Genomic DNA, 15,454 nt, shown 5'->3' on the forward strand with positions numbered 1-15,454 from the left:
ACAACCCTTAAACCTTAGGGTTGTAGGGGGTGTTCACACCCGAACACGGTAAGTGCCCATAAGTGTGTAACATAAGCATATAAGCACATACGAAAATAAGACTATAAGTCTGGGGGAAAAAACCTCTCCTACCGAGAGTAAAAAGTGCCCGAGTGTCCTACTGATCACCGACACTCCCATATGAGCGTAGCCGTAAGTGAGGCGTGAGTCAAATACCCAACAAACCGCCTTGGAGTGAAGAGTGATCAAGAGTACAAGGATCAACCCCGCCACCAAAGGATATCAAATTTAAAGCATCGCGAAATGCTTCAAATTTTTCACGAGGAAGAGCTTTGGTGAAGATGTCTGCCACATTACTGGTGGTAGGACAATAGACAAGGCTGATATCACCTGTATGTAGCCTCTCTCTGACAAAGTGATAATGGATCTCAATGTGTTTCGTGCGGGCATGAAACACTGGGTTCCATGCCACTGCAATGGCACTCTGACTGTCAGTGAACAAAGGAGTAGGCTCCGTAACAGATACATCCAGATCAGCTAGCAAGCGTCTAAGCCATACGCATTCAACTGTGGTAGTGAAAGCTGCCTTGTATTCAGCTTCACATGACGATGTGGCAACAGTGGATTGTTTCTTGCTAAGCCAAGAAATGCAAGAAGAGCCAAGAAAGAAACAATTGCCACTAGTGGAGTGACGTGTATCATAATCACCAACCCAATCAAAATCACTATAAGCATGTAACTGCAGTGGTCCCCCCTTGGCATAAAGCAGCCCAAGAGATCTAGTACCCTGCAAGTAACGAAAAACACGCGCTTGACAGCTTGCCAATGTGACATACGTGGCTGATGCATATACCTGCTCAAAGCTGAAACTGCAAACTGTATGTCCAGCCTAGTGTTGCATAGGTAGATAAGACATCCAACTGCAAGAGCATATGTATGTATATCAAACAAATCACTGTCATCATGTAATGATAGTTTCAGTCCAGGTTCCATGGGAGTACAAACTGGCTTGCAATCCTGTAAGCCAAACTTCTCAAGAAGCTGCCCAATATACCTCGACTGTGATAGCCCAATACCTCGAGCATCATGTATGAACTAGATGCCCAAGTAGTAATGCAAAATTCCCAAGTTAGACATGTCAAAAGTTTGCTGCAAATTTTGTTTGAATGCTGAAATCTGATCAGCATGTGTTCAAGTGAGCAAAAGTTCATCAACATAAAGACATATAATCAGCATAGATCCCCCTTCTTTACATACGTAAAGGGTAGACTCAGATGAGCTGTTTAGAAACCCCTGACCAAGCAAGAAAGCATGTATTTTTGCATACCAAGCTCTAGGAGCTTGTTTCAAACCATATAGTGCCTTTTTGAGCTTGCATACCAAATGTTCTGAGCCTTCAACTGCAAAACCAATGGGCTGCTGTACATAAACTTCCTCCTGAAGTTCCCCATGTAAAAATGCAGTCTTGATATCCAGCTGATGCACTGTCCAACCATAATGTGCAGCCAAAGCAATCATAGACCTGATGGTCGTCATACGGGAAGTAGGAGCAAATGTCTCCTCATAGTCAATGCCCTTTTGCTGTGCGTAGCCTTTAGCTACAAGCCGTGCCTTGTATTTATCAATGGATCCATCTGCTTTCCTTTTCAGTTTATAGACCCATTTCGTTCCAATGGCTTTCTTCCCAAATGGCAAAGACACCAAATCCCAAGTTTGATTCTTAGTGATAGAATCTAATTCAGCTTGCATTGCTGCCATCCAATGCACACTGTGTTGTGCATCCTCAAAACATTCAAGCTCTTCATTATCAAAAGTACTTGCTGCCATAACAAACTCCATGGTATGTGCTAAATCATGCAAACGAGTTTGCCTTCTAGTACGACCAGCCATGGGTGCATCCAAAAGACTATCTTGCATAGTCTGCAAATACCATCTAGGTAACTATCTAGCTTCCTGACTGTGTGCAAGCTCTTGCTGAATTTCAGTTTCAGCATTATGCTGAATATTTCGATCAGCCAATGGCTGAATTTCTGCACTTTCCATAGGAGCAGCTGGCTGAACATTAGGTTCATTTTTTGAAGCTCCAGCTGAATCACCAAAAGTAATGGGCAGCAGCCCTTCAAAAACATCACGGGCAGCCTGATATGTGTCCAAACCAAAATATGGGCATAGGCAAGACACCCAAAGGTACGGAAGTGGCCAACAGAAGGTTTACGGCTGTACCAAGCCTCAAAAGGTGTGATGGTCTTCAAGGCTTTGGTAGGGCATTTGTTCAAAATATGGCAAGCACACATGACTGCTTCCATCCAAAAACTATGAGGCAAGCTCTTTGCCTTCAGCATACATCTGGCCATCTCCATGAGTGACCGATTCTTCCTCTCTGCTACCCCATTCTGCTGTGGAGTATAGGCAGTAGTGTACTGATGGACTATGCCTTTCTGCTTCAAAAAAGAATTCAGCATAGAGGACATGTAACGCCCCGCTCAGTCCAAACGGAGAGTCTTAATTTTACATCCAGATTGATTTTCAACAAGTGCACTGAAAGCCAAAAATGCATCATACACTTCTGACTTCTTTTTCAAACTGTAGACCCAGCAAAAACGTGTAAAGTCATCAATGAATGTCACAAAATTGTAACAACCGCCCAATGACATTGTTTGCATAGGCCCACAAACATCTGAATGTACCAACTGCAATCTGGTTGTTGCTTTGAAAGCAACATCACGGGGAAATGAGAAACGATGCATCCTTCGCATAAGTGCTCAGGAGGTCTCTCCAAGAGAGGTAAGCCATCCAGCATCTGAGTACGCTGCAAAAGCATTAAGCTGCCAAAGTTTACATGCCCCAAACGAGCATGCCATAACTCCGCCTGTATCATAGCAGGAGTAAGAGTGGATGTCAAGTATGCCGACTGATCTATTGAAAGAGTATCCAACTCATATAAACCATGACACAAAGATCCTGTCAAGACCAAAGTCATGCGTTCTTTATCTCTAACCATGCAATGGTCATCATCAAATGTGACCTGCAAACCACAACGTGCCAAAGAAGAAATAGAAAGCAAATTCTTCTTGATCCTAGGCACAAACAAAGCATCCTGCAGGCGGAGAATAGAGCCATCAATGGCTGTGAGCTGAATCTCCCCAATACCATGAATAGGGTATGATGCATTATTGGCACACTGTACAGATTTCCCAACGGGAGGTGCACTAACTGAAGCAAACAAATCTCTGCGAGATGTAATATGCCTAGAAGCACCACTGTCAAAGAACCAAGTGTCAACATCCTCTGTAGAGCTAAGTGCTCTATCAGCCCAAGAGATGTTATAACTACAAGTGTAAAAACAATAGTCCCTGTCTATAACAAAGGACGCGGACTCACTAGCAGTGGAAGGAGCAGTAGAAACAGACATTCCTGACTCCTTCTTCTTCTCTTTGGCAATGCTCTTCCTGCACTCAGTGATATAGTGGCCTGGCTTCTTACAATAATGACATTTTTCCTTTTTAGCTTGTGTCCCCCCTCGTGTCTGATTCTGTGATGTGCCAGAAGTACTAGAACTCTGTGGAGCATTTTTCACCTTGCTATTTTTGCCTTTTTGTCTTGCCACAAAAGCCTGCTCAGAGACTATAGCATCGACACCACTATTTTTTCTTGTTTGCTCCTCCTCTAGAAGCAAACTAACCAGTTGAATAAAAGTGAGTGGGTGCTCGGCAATCCTCATGGTGAGGTTCAATGCAGTATGAAAAGAAAAGTACGAAGGAGGTAAGGAATTCAAGGTGGTGGATATCAACTGTGTATCCGAAAAGTACTCATCTACATTCATGAGCTGCTTCTGCAAGTCTTGAATCTTATTCAAGTGATCCTGCATAGAATCACCCTCATTCATTTTCAAAGTCTCTAACTCTTTCTTCAAGAAAAAGATTCGAGTCTCATTCTTTCCTGCAAATATATGCTCCAAAGTCAGCCATGCATCTCGTGAAGAAGATGCTGAACGAATGTGAGGGATGATGGAACGCTGAACTGCCAAAGCAATCAACGACAAGGCCTGTGCATTACGTGTATCCCAAGCTTTTTGAGCTGCAGTTCTTGGAGGAAGTGGCTGAGGTGGAGCGGGCTGAGGTCCCCGTTGTCCACGTGCCCCTTGAGGAGGAGGAGTAACGGGAGCTACAACTCCCGGTCGAGTTTCCTCTCCACTGACATAATCCCATAAATTCTTAGCCACTAATACATTCTTCATCATGAATGACCATAGTGAGTAATTGTTTCCATCCAATCTGTCTTCTTTGGATACATACGTAAATACATCACCTCCCTGATTTGCCATGATGACAAATTTCCAAAGACAAATGAGCAATGTCAAAGCTCAAGTCATAGCCTCTCATGAGACACAAAAAAGTCACAATGGAATGGCATACAAGATATATCAATAAGGAATCTTTCCATTCATGCTATTGAAACATAGAACATTGAGGCGCATCTAAGGACTACACCCTTGTGATGCGGCACATGTGAGGGCTCACCACTGAGTATAGGAATCACACGTAGAGTGGAAACCAAATAGAGCTCAGAGTCACTACTACTCCCTATATAGGTGTTTCTGGCTCCAACGCCATGGTATAGCTACAAAGTCCATACCCTTACACCCTTCCCCCTCCCTTGGGCACCTGCCATGAAATATTAGCATATTATTATTACTGTCATATTAATTTCTTAAATTAAAATAAACTACAGACACATAGATTCATATTTATCATTTAGTGAGACCTAAGCATATGATTAATATTATTATCACTAAGCATATGATTAATATTACTATCATATTAATTTTTTCATTCAAGCATTTCACTAAGCTTGACATTAGTGTTTCTAAAAACTAATCATTAATCATCTAATCATTTTCTTGCTGGGTATTTACTAAAATCTAGTGAGTTTTTATTCCTCTTCGTATATTGTTGTAAGGTTATGTGTACAATTATAAACACATAGACCATCATACACTAGAAGTGTATTGCATACCATGAGTGACTTTGTTTCAAGTACACTGGTCAATGAAATCAAAAGGATGAGTGTCATTGTACTCTCCTCGGAATAATTAGCAACAAGCATTGAGATCATAGACCAACCTTGTCCAACACAAGCTTCATCCACTAAGCCATACCACAAGGAGGAGCCTGAAGTCTAGTCTAGGTTTACTTCATTAAAACCTAAAAAGACTATTAAACCTCGGAAGAAGTTTGCACATAAGAAAGGACCACCATAGTCATACTTTGAAATATTACATTTATATGATTTTCAACCTTTCTCTTCATTGCAACTTTGATTTCAAATTTTTTGATTATCTTCCGCATTTAGTGGAAAAATTGTAAGGGACTAGACACTGTCATTGTCCTAACAAGTGGTAAGACCTTCCCAATGACCACAACATATGCTGATGTCCGTCTTCAAATTTGAAAGTTTGATGGAAAAGATTTCCACCCATGGCAGGTACTTATAAAATACAAAATGATGGAGAGAGGGTATTGGCCTCTCATTCAAGGCAGTAGAGCTGTAAACTCTGCAAATCTAGTTGATATAGAGGATGACCAACGTGCTCAAGCAATCATAATGTTACACTTAGATGAATCCTTGATTCATCATGTTGATCAACTAAACACTGCTAAAGAAAAATGGGATGAGCTTGAAAATCTCTATGGAGCCACTGGTAAAAATACTAAAATCTTCCTTAAAATTGAATTCTTTAGCTTGGAATATCGATCAGGAGAAGATTTGGGAAAATTAATCTCTCATATGAAGGGACTTATGGCACAGCTTGCCTCTGTACAAGCTCCAATACATGAAGAGGATGCTATTGCTATTCTCCTAAAAGCTGTAAAATAGGTGTTTCCTACTCTTGTAACCACTCTCACCAACATTCCAGATCCTACATTAGCAAGTACCATTCAATCCTGTTTGGATGAAGAAAAGAGGAACCACAAAGAAAGCAACAACAGTCAGGCATCTTCAACTTCCCGTGATTAAGTATTGGTACATACAACTCTCACTAGATGTTCTTTCTGTAAGAAAAAAGTGTAAACAACTGCTCGAAGAAGTATCCCGAGAATATGAAATGTAACAAATGCAAGAAGACAGGGCATATCACTAGTAAATGCCCCAACACTCCTGATATACCCAAATAATTGGTGGCCAACTATGCCTCCAATCCATCTGAAGATCAATTGTTTTGACTCTTTAAAATCATCTACCTAAAAACAACCTTGTAAGCCTGATTTATAAAGGCATCCCAAGAAGGGGGAGAACATCTTATATGCCTTGTAATCCAATGCCACCCTGGCATTGAGGGGGGGTGTTAGAAGATAGGCATAGGAACCCACTATAAGCAAGGGAGTATAAGGGCAGATGAGTGTGAATAGACCTAGGGGCAGGGGAAACCCTAACCCTAGCTTGGTAGAGGCTATATAAACAACCTATGGGTCACTATCATGTGTGGGAGAGTGTACCCAAGTTGTACTCTAAGCAACTTAGTAAGCAAGATTTTGTTCTTGTACTTTGATCTCTCTTCTCCCTCTTGTGCACAAATTCCAATGCTACAACTTTGATTTCCAACATAGATATGCAAACCACAAAGCTAGGGCAAGTCCAACTTTCTGCAATAGAAGTTGTGTGCACATAGAGTTGGAAAAGTTATAGACTACCCTAAGACTCATTCAAACCTCTCATGCACTTGTAATTGCAAAGTTTGTAGTACACATATCCAATTTAAGTTAGGACTAGCAAGCACCATGGCAACTTAGACGTTTTCACTCTAGGGAACTTGGGACAAGTTCTAACACTTAGGTAGGAGCTTGAAACCCCTAAGACATCACAAGGGTATACAACCTTTTACACAAATAAGTAGGCATACACCCCTTTTAATTGTACTTTTGCGAATTGTGCTTTCTTGCAAAACCATCATCTTAGGGTTTATACCAAGGACTAGTTGGAACTTTGATCTCTAAATTGGAATATCCAAGCACTCTACCCTAGGCAACACATGTGTCCACACTTCCTTTTAAGTGCGTTCCTCCTTAGACATCATAGATCCTTAAAAACCCTGCATACATACACAATCAAGTCCTTTTCCTTTTGCAACTAAACATTGGGCAAGGTTCAAGTGATGTTATGCAGGCTATATTAAAAAACAAGAAAGTCACTTAAGATCACTAAAACACACACACACACAGAGGGATACTCACTAATCTTGACCTAGGCCTTGTCATAACTTTAGGGTTTATAGCAAATAGGATGTAACATAAAAAGCTCCCCCATCAACTCTAAAAGACTACTCAACTTCATTTATATAGAACTAAGGTTTTTCCCTTGAATGACCATAGCCCATGTTATAACTAAGATCTTATCACATTCATGTATCACACTTGCAACTTATGTATGTACAAACAAGATGTGATGCAAAGTAAACTTATTTACAAGTCCAAAAGAAATAGTTGGAGTTAAATAAGAACCAATTTGAAGATACCATCATGTTTGCACTAGAATTGCAAGGACATTCCCTTGAATTAAAATCAAATCAAGCATGAATAAGACCATAATCACATTTGAATAAGCATTGAACTAAATTGATGGCATATAGTCAACATAGTGTTAGATATGCTCAATGTCCCACCCTCATAAGGTGTCACCAACGATCCATGGTGCTCAAAGTTGTAAGGCCCCCATTATAAGGAGAAACCTCGGGGGGTCCACTAGGGTTTACCGTATAGTACCACGTGAGTGTAAGGGAGGGGGGTTATTTAAGGGAAGGGAGGTACATTTTATAAGGTAAGTTCCCATAAATAGGGGGTAGATAAGGGATATTTTCATATATTTCTTGCATACAGGTGACGTCTCCTTATTACTACTAGTTAATTCCCCATGAGAGAAACCATATGTGAACCTTGGATATTGGTTGAGTCCTGAGTTGTATGTCAGATGAGGTCTATGTGACCAAATGGAAAAAAGGTGACCGTTGTGGGTCTAATCTTTGGGTTAGATAGAGTAGTTAAGCTGGTAGCAACTCGAGGCACATTGCATCGAGTTGCAGGGAAAGGGAGTTATCAGGGGCCTCTATTTTGGGGTTCGAGGGCCGTGAAAGTGGCCCCTATAGCTGGGGGGGGTCATATGGTAGGTTAGTTAGACTGACCTAACCGACTTTGTGGGCTATAAAGCCCCTTCACAGCCATCCATCATCTATCTTTCACCCAGTTAGAGTTGTTCTAGCTAGCCTTAAGCTCTTCACCTATCTTCTATCTAGATCACCATCCAAGCTTCATAGTGGAAGCACATGGGTGGATAGAGCCATCTTTATATCAGTTGTTTGGAGCTAAAGAAAAAATTTTAATTCTCCTCTTATCTGTTGTGTACTCTCTATCTCTTTCTCAAATTTTGTTCACTGTGCCGTGTAATTTTTACACATAGAAGAGGAACTTGATACGTCAAAATTTTTTCTTGGCAACATCCTCATAACACCCAATCTCATTGTCCAAACATCCTTATATAGAAAGTTTCTTTTTCTTTGTTGAAATTGGGAAGTCATGTATATTGGATGAATGTGGTTGTCACCTAGTAGTTGAAGCATATTTTCAACAAAGGGGTTTGCACACTTCAAATATTTAACAAAACCTTCATTCATTGGCACCCGTTCATCACATGGATGTGGCCTTGTCTCTTGCAAACTCCCTTTGATTAGTTTCAAGCTTGCAAGTAATTGAGTTTGCAATCATTCAAGATGTGGATTCAGAGTAGGGTCTCCCTCTACACAAGTTGCAAAAAAACTTCTCACTCTGACATAATGACTATATATACAAAGTATTCACACTTAAGTGTATGTTAAATATACATGCCAATAGCACATCCTCTTGAAATCTTTCATGTATAGCTTGCATTGTATTTCCTAAAATCAAATGAGCACATGATGGGTCATCAAAAAAAGTGAAAGCCTTGTGCTCATTTAAAAATATCTTAAGTATCTTCATGGACAGATTATTCAAAGCTTACGACCAATAAAGGGTCTTACCATTGATCGTGGCGCATCAATATTATGGATTGCATGTATCTCCTCCTCTTCTATGATGTCATTCTCCATAAATGCCACATGTAAGTTAGGGATGAAGATAATTCATTGAATACAAGAATGATGTGTTATTATCATTGAAACTAGATACTAAATTATAAAAAGCACAAAGTTACCTTCTATATTCTTATGATACATGTCCATGGACTTAGTGACAACAATATTGATATCAATACCAGCCACCATCATAACCTTGATTTGATGCTTGCACAGATTTTCTTTCATTGCTGAGTTACAATTACAATTTTCCCAGTCACAATCAACATTATGAATAGTGTACCATAGCTTGGTGCTGCTTATACTTTTTACTTTGGAAAGGCTATGATAATCACCCATTAACTTTATAAGTGATTTGGAATACTCTTTGCTTGTTCCAAGGAAGATACTATAATCTTTTGTATTATACAATTTTGTCTAAAACCAACTTCCTTCATAGCTTCATTGTACCAATAATAAGGTTGACAAACTATGACTAATTTTCCTATAAGTTGTGGAGAAGCCAATCTGCTCATCACCCATGTATTGAGTGATGACCACATAAGGCTCCATTTTTCAAGACACCACGGTATGCTTCAATAGAGCCATTGGTGTCTTGATTTGCATGGTGCATTGTAGGAGTTGCCTGGATCCACATATCTATGTGCAAGCAATTTGATATTACATACAACATAAACTAAATAGACCACTTTATCTTCATTAAGAAAATTTCCACTAGCTTGGATGCCTCCTCCGATCTTCTTGCCTCAGTGGATAATCCTCAACATATACTCTGGATACGGAATGGATGACGTCCGAAGGGGGCATGCAAAGGCAGATATGCTGGGTGGATTATTTCTACTAGGCAAGTAGGAAGGAGGAGCAGGGAGAGCATGCATGCAGGACTGCTGTATAAACAAATAATAGTGGGCTAGGTAGAGGGGCTGGCAAGATTAGGCAGAGGGACAGCAGATTGGGCAGCAATGTAGGCTCTGGGTAGAGGGAGGAATGGATTGGGCTGGTGGGACTAGGTCGAGAGAGAGCAGGCTGGGCACAGGGATGGTAGGACTAGAATGAGTGCTTCAGATGACTTGGAAAGGATGGCAAGCTGCATAGGGATGACAAGCTCACAAAGAGAGAGAGAGAGAGAGAGAGAGAGAGAGCAGCTTTCAAATGCAAGGTCTTTCTTTGGCGGGTAATGATTGGTGGTCTTCCTCTTGCCTCGGCCCTTTCCAAGCGTAGAATCTCGAATGGCAATTGTTTCTTCTATACCACTACTGCGGAATCGGCCCGACATCGATTTCTTTCTTGCTCGCTCGCCAAGAATATCTGGTCACTCTTGTCGCAAATCTGGCGCGCAGTGGTGGGGTCCTCACTAACTCCTTTCGATTGGGTTTTTGTGCGCCCAAAGTACCCCACACCACCACAATTACATATGAGATCTTATTTCACTTTTTCAGATACTGGGGATACTGGCACATTTGGACCACGCGCAATGCTTTTCTCTTTGATTCGGCCTCTAATGTACCGAGACATATTGCTAGGCTTAAAGGGCTCTTGCATTGGCAGATAGATCTCATCCGGCACTCCGACTTGCTCCCTCGGGAGGATTTACTTCCCTGGCATATGGCAATTGCCTCTGGGTCGTTGCCATGATTGGTGTAACCTTTTTCGTGCATTAATATGGGGATTTCCCACACGTTGGCCTAGGGCCCTCGTGTCTCTTGTAATTATGTAATCATATAATCTTGTACCTTTTTTCGTAATTAATACAATTACCTTTTATGAAAAAAGAGAGAGAGAGAGCAGCTAGTCTTGAACCCCCTTTACCCCCTTTATGTCCCGCTGCTGTCTGATAGGCAGACAGGCCTGTAATCAGACCTGCACCTGTCCTATTGACAGGCGCTGATCATTTGCAGGCAGTAAGGAACGTGAACAGACCTATGCACTTTACTGCAGACAGGCGCAGGACAAATACAGCCAGATTAACACATGATTAGGCATGCAGCGGCAGAGCAGGCATGGGACAACATGCAGCAGACCTGGAAAGAGCAGTGTGGCAACCTGCAGTGCTGGACGACCTGTGTGCAGAGAGATTTTTTCTGTCCGATCACGGACATTGGAAGGTAACAGCAAAAAGCTGAAAAGGCTGCTCCCTTCAAGGTGTGCAGTCTTGCATCAGCGCAGGCCATTGGGCAGACTGGCAGACTTGCAGCAATGCCACAACCTGCTGGGTGTTGATCTATAGCAACCGTCCTTAGTGAAGACTTCACTCCAGTAAGCAAACAAGCAGTGGTTGAACAGGGCAATGAACATAAACTTACTTGCACACATGAAATAAATCAGCTAATAAACAAAAGACATGCTTAACAAGAGAATAGAAGCTCCTACACAGTAGATGATACCCAATAGGCCCCAAAGCTTAGCATTCCCTTTTGGTATTTCTTTATGATTACCCAAGGCCAAAGCTTAGCATCCCCTTTTGGTATTTCTTTATGATTATTCAAAGCTTGCACAAATCACAAGTGACCTGCTGTCACAAACCCACACTCTCTCAATGCTAGTGATTCCCTTGTGCCTTGCTCTTGAATTAGCCTAGACTTGTTTCCATTCCATTGCCCTTAATTCCTCCCACCAACCTTGACCAAATATATAACAAATCTGTCCATTCACACTCTAACAAGTGTAATGCATAAGAATACATACTATCCATAGTCCAATGACCTATAAAAGTGAAATTCAAGGTACGAAGCTAGTCCCACATTGTTACATGCTACAAATGATATATTAAACATGCATATATTAGTTCCAAAAATTGATATGAACTGCTCTTTGAAGCCTTAGCCCTATTCATGTATCAATCCCAATGCTTTGCCCACAAATTTGCACACTTAATTCAGCCCAATACTTCAAGTCTGCATTATTGCCATAGCAAACCATCATTCAATTCATGCTTGAAAACAAAGAGCAAGTGCTTTGCTCCATGCAATATGCATTCCATTAGGTATTGCTTCGCATTTCCCTTGTTTTTCCATGCATTTATCATGATATAATGGTTGTATTTAAGCTATTTCATCTAGCACAAGTAATCCACATGTGCACAATGACCTTAACGCCTTGAATGTTAGTCTGCTAACCAACTATAGAGTGTACAAAAATGTGCATGAATAGTTTAGCGTGCAAAATCCTATAAATGACATCCAACATTTGAGGCCAATTTCACAAAGTATTTGCTTTGACAGCTACCTTGAATAATCTCCATGTAATCCCACACAGTTTCGCTCACAAATAGAGAGATTTGTCACAATAGAACTATGAGAATTTTACTTTTTTTGCAATAAAGTTGTCTAAAAAGTGCATAAGGCTTGAAATCTGAAAGGAAAAGTGAGGATCTCAATGTATATTGCTTTAATAACCTTTTTCATGAGAAAATTAGGTCAACAATAGTAGCATATCTTGTTGTAAATGGAGTTACGAAATTGCCCAATGGATTTCCCATGTGGAGAAGCTTGACTATTATCCACAATCCATTTGTACTGCCAACCCATATTGCATGGTCAAGACTTGCAATTTCTACAACAAAGAAGAGAATAATAGTTGTCTCCAAACTTTTGCCGCTCAAATGAGAGAGAAACAGCCCCCAAATAGCCAAACTTAAGTTTTAAAATGGGAAACCAATTGCTCCTTAATCCAATCTCGTTCCTTATGAAGAGCTAATTAATGACTTGGTCTTTAACCATAAGTGAGCTACTCACTAAACCAAACTTAAGCTTAGGGCCTATCTTAAAACTTAAGTGAGCTGCTTACTAAGTGAAAGTTTCAAATGACCATTAAGCTCTAGGTGCAAACTTTCAGTTTATGAAAGTCTTCATTGCATCTTGTTTCTTTTGCTGCGTCTTTTAGCCACATAGCCTATACACTTGTTCACTACATGCCCTCGTGTCAAATCCTTCACTATTGGTGCAGTGATCACTATGCCAAGAGCTCAAGGTACCAAAATTAGAGTTCATCTCATTAAGCTCATCTCTCATTCTGTTGACAAGTGATAGTGATCACAAAGCAACTTGCAAGCACACCGAAGCTTGCATGTACTAAAGGGTGTATATGTGAACACGCAATATTAGTTCAATTGATCAACTATCCTCATTGATGATTGAATATAGCTTTTTTGGATCAAGAAGTGGCAGCTTTGGATTGGGATATGGAGGAAAAGACATTTCAGCACTAAATACTTTGATTTTGACCATTTTGAGCTAGCCATTGAATGTAGCAAGCATACTGTGAATGATCCCATGTGTAGAATTGGTGATTCATTCTCTTACATGCCTTGGTCATTGTCCTATGCTGAAGTTGCTAATCAATGGAATGATTTTTAGGAGTTGGATTCAAAATAGTTATTGGATTTTGCAAATACTTTCCTTGGGAAATATGTTCAACATTAGTCAAAATAATCTTTTAGATTTTAGAGAAAATGATGTCATTGATGTGTATATAAACACAAAGATATTGAAAAAAAAAATCCATTTCCATTCAAGAGGGGATATCTATTTTTCACAATTGAAATGCCCATCTTATTGTAAATAAGAATATGGCTATAAACATTTTGTAGAAGGAATGTGTTGAGATTTTTGCGGATCCTAGAGGGTTTTATGAGGTTGCACTTAAATCACCACAACAATGTGTTGTGCTCTTGAGAAAAGCTCCCCTTGTTTTTCAATAGGGAGTTAGTTCGTATTATTCCTTAGAGGTGAATGATAAATTTTCAACAATTGCTTAAGCAAGAATGTCCAATTTGGATAGAGGTTTAAAGGTTGTCCAAAAATATATTGTTTGCTTCTTATTAATGCTATGGTTGATTTTGGAAAAGCCTTGGTTCCTCCAAGTGTCCATGTAATAAACCAAAATTGATTGTTCATGCTCCGAGACACTACTAGGGATGATCCTAACTAGCTTCATATCAATTCCTTGAACATGCATCAATTAAAGTTGTCTAAAATGGAAAGCATTTGTAGACGTGTTTTTCTTATGGGAAGTTGGATCATTTTATGGCAAATGTTTGGACAAGCAAGATGTGTTGCTCACTCAAATGACACATCTATATATAGCATGATGGTCCCACTTTGGACTTAAAGATGGATCCACTTCTTGATGAAAGAGATATGGGTGAAGGAAAAAACTAGCTTGGTCATTATCTAATACTAACCATGGTTTGACAAAAAGTGCACAAAAAAGGGAAAAATACCTAAAATTGTGTTACATTGTGCAACTTTAGTTGGTATTTAAGATGCTTTTCATACCTACATCTATCATAAGGATAAAACTCCTCAATCATTCTTAAATGATAAAGAAACTGTGAGCTCAAAATTACTTTATAATTACTATGGTCTTTGTTTTATGCAGAAGTCCCTACATGATTTGGCAAAAATGCACAATAAAAAGGGGAAGAAACCTTAAACTGTGTTACATTGTGCAACTTTAGTTGGTATTTAAGATGCTTTTCATGCCTACATCTATCATAAGGATAAAACTCCTCAATTGTTCTTAAATGATAAACAAAATGTGAGCTCTAAGGTACTTTATAATTACTATGGTCTTTGTTTTATGCAGGAGTCCCTACATGGAAGCACTGGAGTGTCTTGCTATTTATGCACGAGAAATTTCAGCTTGCATTGATTAAAAGAAATGTGTTGGGTCGATTTCTTCTTCTTGTTGAGATTGCCTATGATGGTGAAATTTTGTAGCGAGTTGGTGTCTATGCACCGAATGATGCTTTACACCATCATAAATTATGGTGGCAGCTACAAACATGCCTTTTACTTGGAAGGCCAATCCTTTTGATGAGGGAATTTAACATGCGTGGATCTCTCTCTCACTTAACCTCTCAACATGGTTTGATGGATGCACTTGAAAGTCATGATTGGGATGCGTTTGCATCAATGACTTTGAAGGGGGATTTTATTATTGCAAGATTTCCTTTTCGTTATTTGCAATCAATCCTTTTTTTTCGAGCTTTTTTGTGCAACATACCAAGGATTTAATATTTGCAAGCTTCTAGTTTCATGCTTTTGTAATGTTTAAGTTTTTCATAGCTTTCAAAAATTAATATTCCCACATGTAAACCTTTTGGTTAAACTTTTGTCAAAAATATAAATTGAACCATTAGAAACCCTCATTGAGTGGAGTAGGATTAATTATTCAAGTAAATTTCTTGAGGTTTTTGCAAATCTTAAGTTTGATGAAATACAAAAATAGTTTTTTGAATTTAAGCATACCAAGAGCTTGTCATGCATAGTTAATAAGTAAAATTGCATGGCACACAATGACCAAGGCTATTTTTTGTCTTTTAGAGTGTCCATCCTAAAAAAGAGATAC

At 39.7% G+C, this 15,454-nt stretch overlaps 1 protein-coding gene across 12 annotated transcripts in view; it reads left to right on the forward strand.

Annotated features, from left to right (window-relative positions):
- The window catches only part of LOC148018114 (phosphoinositide phosphatase SAC8-like), a 175,929-nt gene extending 160,794 nt beyond the window's left edge, over positions 1 to 15,135 (forward strand). For 2 of the 12 annotated variants that reach the window (XM_087661234.1, XM_087661233.1), the window contains exons 22-23: positions 14,483 to 14,564; positions 14,690 to 15,135. The gene's annotated coding sequence lies outside the window, so the exon portion shown is untranslated. Of the gene's footprint in view, positions 1 to 9,014; positions 9,564 to 14,482; positions 14,565 to 14,689 lie in introns of those variants that run through there. The other 10 variants (XM_087661227.1, XM_087661226.1, XM_087661232.1 and 7 more) reach the window with 7 other exon arrangements.
- The last annotated feature ends 319 nt before the right edge of the window (positions 15,136 to 15,454 follow it).

Source organism: Lygodium microphyllum, chromosome 21 (genome assembly GCF_053477565.2).
Source record: "Lygodium microphyllum isolate KBCC chromosome 21, Lygodium_microphyllum_v1.1.10, whole genome shotgun sequence".
Lineage (NCBI taxonomy): Eukaryota > Viridiplantae > Streptophyta > Polypodiopsida > Schizaeales > Lygodiaceae > Lygodium > Lygodium microphyllum.